The sequence below is a fragment of the Punica granatum genome, unplaced genomic scaffold, assembly GCF_007655135.1.
Source record: "Punica granatum isolate Tunisia-2019 unplaced genomic scaffold, ASM765513v2 Contig00537, whole genome shotgun sequence".
NCBI lineage: Eukaryota > Viridiplantae > Streptophyta > Magnoliopsida > Myrtales > Lythraceae > Punica > Punica granatum.
In genome coordinates, this window is record NW_022204400.1 from 115,001 (window position 1) to 122,500 (window position 7,500).

Below are 7,500 nucleotides of genomic sequence, written 5' to 3' on the forward strand. Positions count from 1 at the left end.
AGGCTCGTTTACTTATGTTTTCTCATATGAATCTCTTGTCTCCAGCTATTGGGGATCCCATTGCCGTCCCAACCCAAGATATGCTTATTGGTCTATACATATTAACGAGTGGGAATCGCCGAGGTATTTGTACAAATAGGTATAATCCATGGAATCGCAGAAACTATCAAAAAGAAAGAATTTATGATAATAACTGGAAAAAAAAAGAACCCTTTTTTTGTAATTCGTATGATGCAATTGGGGCTTATCGACAGAAAAGAATCAATTTAGATAGTCCTTTGTGGCTTCGGTGGCGACTAGATCAACGCGTTATTGCTTCAAGAGAAGTTCCCATCGAGGTTCACTATGAATCTTTGGGTACCTATCATGAGATTTATGAGCACTATCTAATAGTAAGAAGTGTAAAAAAAGAAATTCTTTGTATATACATTCGAACAACTGTCGGTCATATTTCTCTTTTTCGAGAAATTGAAGAAGCTATACAAGGGTTTTGTCGAGCCTGCTCATATAGTACCTAATCATATGGAAGTTAAGTAATTCTATGACACCGGTGTGAATTCGGGTCTTTCCGGTTCAACTGGGACCCTAGTTCCTGAATTTCTATGCGAATTAAGATCGAGAAAAGGAAGTTTTCCAATCATTGACTCAAACTCATTGTCGAATCCCACTCAGCAGAATATGGAGGTACTTATGGCAGAACGAGTCAATCTAGTCTTTCACAATAAAGTAATAGATGGAACTGCCATTAAAAGACTTATTAGCAGATTAATAGATCACTTCGGAATGGCATATACATCACACATTCTGGATCAAGTAAAGACTCTGGGTTTCCAGCAAGCCACTGCTACATCCATTTCATTAGGGATTGATGATCTTTTAACGATACCCTCTAAAGGATGGTTAGTACGAGATGCTGAACAACAAAGTTTGACTTTGGAAAAACACCATCATTATGGGAATGTACACGCAGTAGAAAAATTACGCCAATCCATTGAGGTATGGTATGCTACAAGTGAATATTTGCGACAAGAAATGAATCCTAATTTTAGGATGACCGACCCTTTTAATCCAGTCCATATAATGTCTTTTTCGGGAGCCAGAGGAAATGCATCTCAAGTACACCAATTAGTAGGTATGAGAGGATTAATGTCGGATCCTCAAGGACAAATGATTGATTTACCTATTCAAAGCAATTTACGCGAAGGACTGTCGTTAACAGAATATATCATTTCTTGCTACGGAGCCCGCAAAGGAGTTGTGGATACTGCTGTCCGAACATCAGATGCTGGATATCTTACGCGCAGACTTGTTGAAGTAGTTCAACACATTGTTGTACGTAGAACAGATTGTGGGACCATCCGAGGGATTTCTGTGAGTCCTCGAAATGGGATGATGCCGGAACGAATTTTTATTCAAACATTAATTGGTCGTGTATTAGCGGACGATATATATATGGGCTCACGATGCATTGCCATTCGAAACCAAGATATTGGAATTGGACTTGTCAATCGATTCATAACCTTTCGAACACAACCAATATCTATCCGAACCCCCTTTACTTGTAGGAGTCCATCTTGGATCTGTCGATTATGTTATGGTAGGAGTCCTACTCATGGTGACCTGGTCGAATTGGGAGAAGCTGTCGGTATTATTGCGGGTCAATCTATTGGAGAACCAGGGACTCAACTAACATTAAGAACTTTTCATACGGGTGGAGTGTTCACAGGTGGCACTGCAGGACATGTACGAGCCCCCTCTAATGGAAAAATCAAATTCAATGAGCATTTGGTTCATCCCACACGTACGCGTCATGGGCATCCCGCCTTTCTATGTTCTATAGACTTGGATGTAACTATTGAGAGTGAAGATATTATACATAACGTGACTATTCCACCAAAAAGTTTTCTTTTGGTTCAAAATAATCAATATGTAGAATCAGAACAAGTGATTGCTGAGATTCGCGCGGGAACAGATACTTTAAATTTTAAAGAAAGGGTTCGAAAACATATTTATTCTGACTCAGAGGGAGAAATGCACTGGAGTACCGATGTGGACCATGCGCCTGAATTTACATATAGCAATGTCCATCTTTTACCAAAAACAAGTCATTTATGGATATTATCGGGAGGTTCGTGCAGATCCAATGGAGTCCCCTTTTCACTCCACAAGGATCAAGATCAAATAAATCTTCGGTCTCTTTCTGTCAAACGAAGATATCTTTCTAGTCTCTCAGTGAATAATGATCAAATCAGATCGAAATTGTGTAGTTCTGATTTTTCTGGTAAAAAAAAAGAAGATAGGAGTCCGGATTATTCAGAAATTAATCGAATCATATGTACTGGTCATTGTAATCTCACATATCCTGCTATCCTCCACGAGAATTCTGATTTATTGGCAAAAAGGCGAAGAAATAGATTTGTCATTCCATTCCAATCGATTCAAGAACGAGAGAAAGAACTAATGCCTCATTCGGGTATATCGATTGAACTACCCATAAAGGGTATTTTCCGTAGAAATAGTATTCTTGCTTATTTCGATGATCCTCGATACAGAAGAAAGAGTTCGGGAATTACTAAATATGGGACTATAGGGATGCATTCAATGGTTAAAAAAGAGGATTTGATTGAGTATCGAGGAATCAAAGAATTTAAGCAAAAATACCAAATGAAAATAGATCGATTTTTTTTCATTCCCGAAGAAGTACATATTTTACCTGAATCTTCTTCGATAATGGTACGGCACAATAGTTTGATTGGAGTAGATACACGAATCACTTTAAATACAAGAAGCCGAGTGGGCGGATTAGTCCGAGTGGAGAGAAAAAAAAAAAGGATTGAAGTGAAAATCTTTTCGGGAGATATCCATTTTCCTGGAGAAACGGATAAGATATCCCGACACAGTGGCATCTTGATACCACCAGGAACAGGAAAAACAAATTCTAAGGAATCAAAAAAATTGAAAAATTGGATCTATGTCCAAAGGATCACATCTACTAAGAAAAAGTATTTTGTTTTAGTTCGACCCGTAGTAACATATGAAATAGGGGACGGTATAAATTTAGCAACACTCTTTCCCCCGGATTTGTTCCAAGAAAAGGATAATATGCAACTTCGAGTTGTCAATTATATTGTTTACGGAAATGGAAAACCAATTCGGGGAATTTCTGGCACAAGTATTCAATTAGTTCGAACTTGTTTAATTTTGAATTGGGACGAAGACGAAAAAAGTTCTTCTATCCAAGAGGCCCGTGCTTCCTTTGTTGAAGTAAGTACAAATGGCCTGATTCGAGATTTTCTAAGAATCGACTTAGTGAAATCCCCTATTTTGTATCTCAGAAAAAGGAATGATCCGTCAGGCTCAGGATTGATCTTTGATAATGTGTCAGATCACACCCATATCAATCCTTTTTATTCTATTTATTCCAAGACAAAGATTCAACAATCACCTAGCCAAAATCACGGAACTATTCGCACTTTGTTAAATAAAAATAAGGAATGCCCATCTTTGATAATTTTGTCATCATCTAATTGTTTTCAAATGGGTCCATTCAATGATGCAAAATATCACAATGTGATAAAAGAATCAATTAAAAAAGATCCTATAATTCAAATTAGGAATTCGATTGGCCCTTTAGGAACAGTCCTTCAAATTGTGAATTTTTATTCATTTTACGATTTAATAACTCATAATCAGGTTTTAGTAACTAAATATTTGCAACTTGAAAATTTAAAACAGACCTTTCAAGCACTTAAATATTATTTAATGGATGAAAATGGGAGGATTTATAATCCTGATCCATGCAGTAACATCGTTTTGAATTCATTCAATTTGAATTGGTATTTTCTCCCTTACAATAATTATGATAATTATTGTGAAGAAACATCTCCAATAATCAGTCTTGGACAGTTTATTTGTGAAAATGTATGTATAGCCAAAAATGGACCATACTTAAAATCGGGTCAAGTTTTGATTGTTCAACTTGACTCTGTAGTAATAAGATCCGCTAAGCCTTATTTAGCCACTCCAGGAGCAACTGTTCATGGCCATTATGGAGAAATCCTTTACGAAGGAGATACATTAGTTACATTTATATATGAAAAATCGAGATCCGGCGATATAACGCAGGGTCTTCCAAAGGTGGAACAAGTGTTAGAAGTGCGTTCAATTGATTCAATATCAATGAACCTAGCAAAAAGAGTTGAGGGTTGGAACGAGCATATAACAAGAATTCTTGGAATTCCTTGGGGATTCTTGATTGGTGCTGAGCTAACTATAGTGCAAAGTCGTATATCTTTGGTTAATAAGATCCAAAAGGTTTATCGATCCCAAGGGGTACAAATCCATAATAGGCACATAGAAATTATTGTACGCCAAATAACATCAAAAGTCTTAGTTTCCGAGGATGGAATGTCTAATGTTTTTTTACCTGGAGAACTAATTGGATTGTTGCGAGCGGAACGAACGGGGCGCGCTTTGGAAGAATCGATCTGTTACAGGGCCGTCTTATTGGGAATAACAAGAACATCTTTGAATACTCAAAGTTTCATATCTGAAGCGAGTTTTCAAGAAACTGCTCGAGTTTTAGCCAAAGCTGCTCTCCGGGGTCGGATCGATTGGTTGAAAGGCCTAAAAGAGAACGTTGTTATAGGAGGGATGATACCCGTTGGTACCGGATTCAAAGGATTAGCGCACCGTTCAAGGCAACATAAGAATATTCCTTTGGAAATAAAAAATAATAATTTTTTCGAGGGCGAAATCAAAGATATTTTGTTCCACCACAGAGAATTATTTGATTCTTGCATTTCAAAGAATTTCCATGAAACACCAGAACAATCATTTAGAGGATTTAATAATTCCTAAAGGTGGATTAATACTTTTTTAATAAAAAAAACTCTCTGGGTCATTTGATGTTGTCCTGAAAATAAAGATAATAACGAATAGAGGGTAGCGATTTGGATCGTATATCGACAGACACGGCCAATCTCCGGTAGAAGAAAAGGTTCCATCGGAACAATTATTTAGTTCAGGGCACCTCGTCGCTTTTTTTGAAAAAAAAAAAGAAGGAAATGGGGGGAGAAATGACAAGAAGATATTGGAACATCAATTTAGAAGAGATGATGGAAGCAGGAGTTCATTTTGGTCATGGTACTAGGAAATGGAATCCTAGGATGGCACCTTATATTTCTGCAAAGCGTAAAGGTATTCATATTACAAATCTTACAAAAACTGCTCGTTTTTTATCAGAAGCTTGTGATTTAGTTTTTGATGCAGCAAGTCGTGGAAAACAGTTTTTAATTGTTGGTACCAAAAATAAAGCAGCTGATTTAGTAGCACGGGCTGCAATAAAGGCTAGGTGTCATTATGTTAATAAAAAGTGGCTCGGTGGTATGTTAACGAATTGGTCCACTACAGAAACGAGACTTCATAAGTTCAGGGACTTGAGAACGGAACAAAAGACGGGGAAACTCAACCGTCTTCCAAAAAGAGACGCAGCTATGTCGAAGAGACAATTATCTCACTTGCAAACATATCTGGGCGGGATTAAATATATGACAGGCTTGCCCGATATTGTAATTATTGTTGATCAGCAAGAAGAATATACGGCTCTTCGAGAATGTATCACTTTGGGAATTCCAACAATTTGTTTAATTGATACAAACTGTGACCCGGATCTTGCAGATATTTCGATTCCAGCAAATGATGACGCTATAGCTTCAATCCGATTAATTCTTAACAAATTAGTATTCTCAATTTGTGAGGGTCGTTCTAGCTATATACGAAATCCTTGATTAATAATAAGATAAATAAATTCTTTTTTGAACTCCATAGATTTATGGAATCGGTTACTACTCTTGAATCGCATAAAAGAAATAAAAATTACTGGGGATATTTTGTGATTAGTTAGTATCCAAAATAGAAAATTCAACTAATCAAGTGGAAAAAGAGATGGTTGAATCAAAATAATTCCCTTTCAAGTTCTATTTCTGTCAGAGGGCAATATGAATGTTCTATCATGTTCCACCAACACACTAAAAGGGTTATACGATATATCTGGTGTGGAAGTAGGCCAACATTTCTATTGGCAAATAGGAGGTTTTCAAGTCCACGGCCAAGTACTTATAACTTCTTGGGTTGTTATTGCTATCTTATTAGGTTCAGCTAGTATAGCTGTTCGGAATCCACAAACCATTCCAAATGCCGGTCAGAATTTCTTCGAATATGTCCTTGAATTCATTCGAGACGTTAGCAAAACCCAGATTGGAGAAGAATATGGTCCGTGGGTTCCTTTTATTGGAACTATGTTTCTATTTATTTTTGTTTCTAATTGGTCAGGGGCTCTTTTACCATGGAAAATCATACAGTTACCTCATGGGGAATTAGCTGCACCTACGAATGATATAAATACTACCGTTGCTTTAGCTTTACTCACGTCAGTAGCCTATTTCTATGCAGGTCTTAGCAAAAAAGGATTAAGTTATTTCAGTAAATACATACAACCAACTCCCATTCTTTTACCCATTAACATCTTAGAAGATTTCACAAAACCTTTATCACTTAGTTTTCGACTTTTCGGAAATATATTAGCCGATGAATTGGTAGTTGTTGTTCTTGTTTCTTTAGTACCTTTAGTGGTTCCTATACCTGTCATGTTCCTTGGATTATTTACGAGTGGTATTCAAGCTCTTATTTTTGCAACCTTAGCCGCGGCTTATATAGGCGAATCCATGGAGGGTCATCATTGACGAGTTTCGAAATAGTCAGTCGTTTTTTAGCTTAGGCCAAGATAATCGACTTAGGAAATATAAAAATACGGTATATATGATCTACAGTAATAGGAAAAAAGATTACGCTATTTAGCGAATTGTAAAAGAAAAAAAAGGAAAGAGATAAAGATCTTTTTCCTAAAATTATTGTTTGGCCCATTTAATTTATATAATACCTACCTCTAATCAAGATTTTCTATTAATATTTTCTTTTGTTCAATTGAACAAAAGAAAATATTAATAGAAAATAGGGATAAATAATATTAAATAAAAAAATAGAAATAAAAAATGGAATGAACCTTTTAATCACTCAAATACTGATATTTCTATGCAATAATTTGGCCTAACGAATTCGTACATGTAGATTGTATACATGTGGGATAATGATAAATAAAAGGAAAAGAAGAATAAGAATTGAAAAAACGAAATTCATAAAAAATGAATTGGTTAGTAAAGGCGGGTCAAAACTGGGTATATGGAATCTAATGGCTAGAATCCAACTCTTGGACGTTTCCAAAATGATTCTAGAATCCGATTTGAATCGAAGATACGAATAGTCGGTTTCCGTTATGGAAGAAAGACATGTATATGTGATATTAGATATTGACTAGTTATCTATGAACTAAAGATATATCTAATCCGCCCTACTACTATGAATTTAGATGGGGATTCAAATATCAAATAGAAGTCTTTTACTTTCGTCTGGAACTGTGAATTGAATGAATAGAATAAAAGA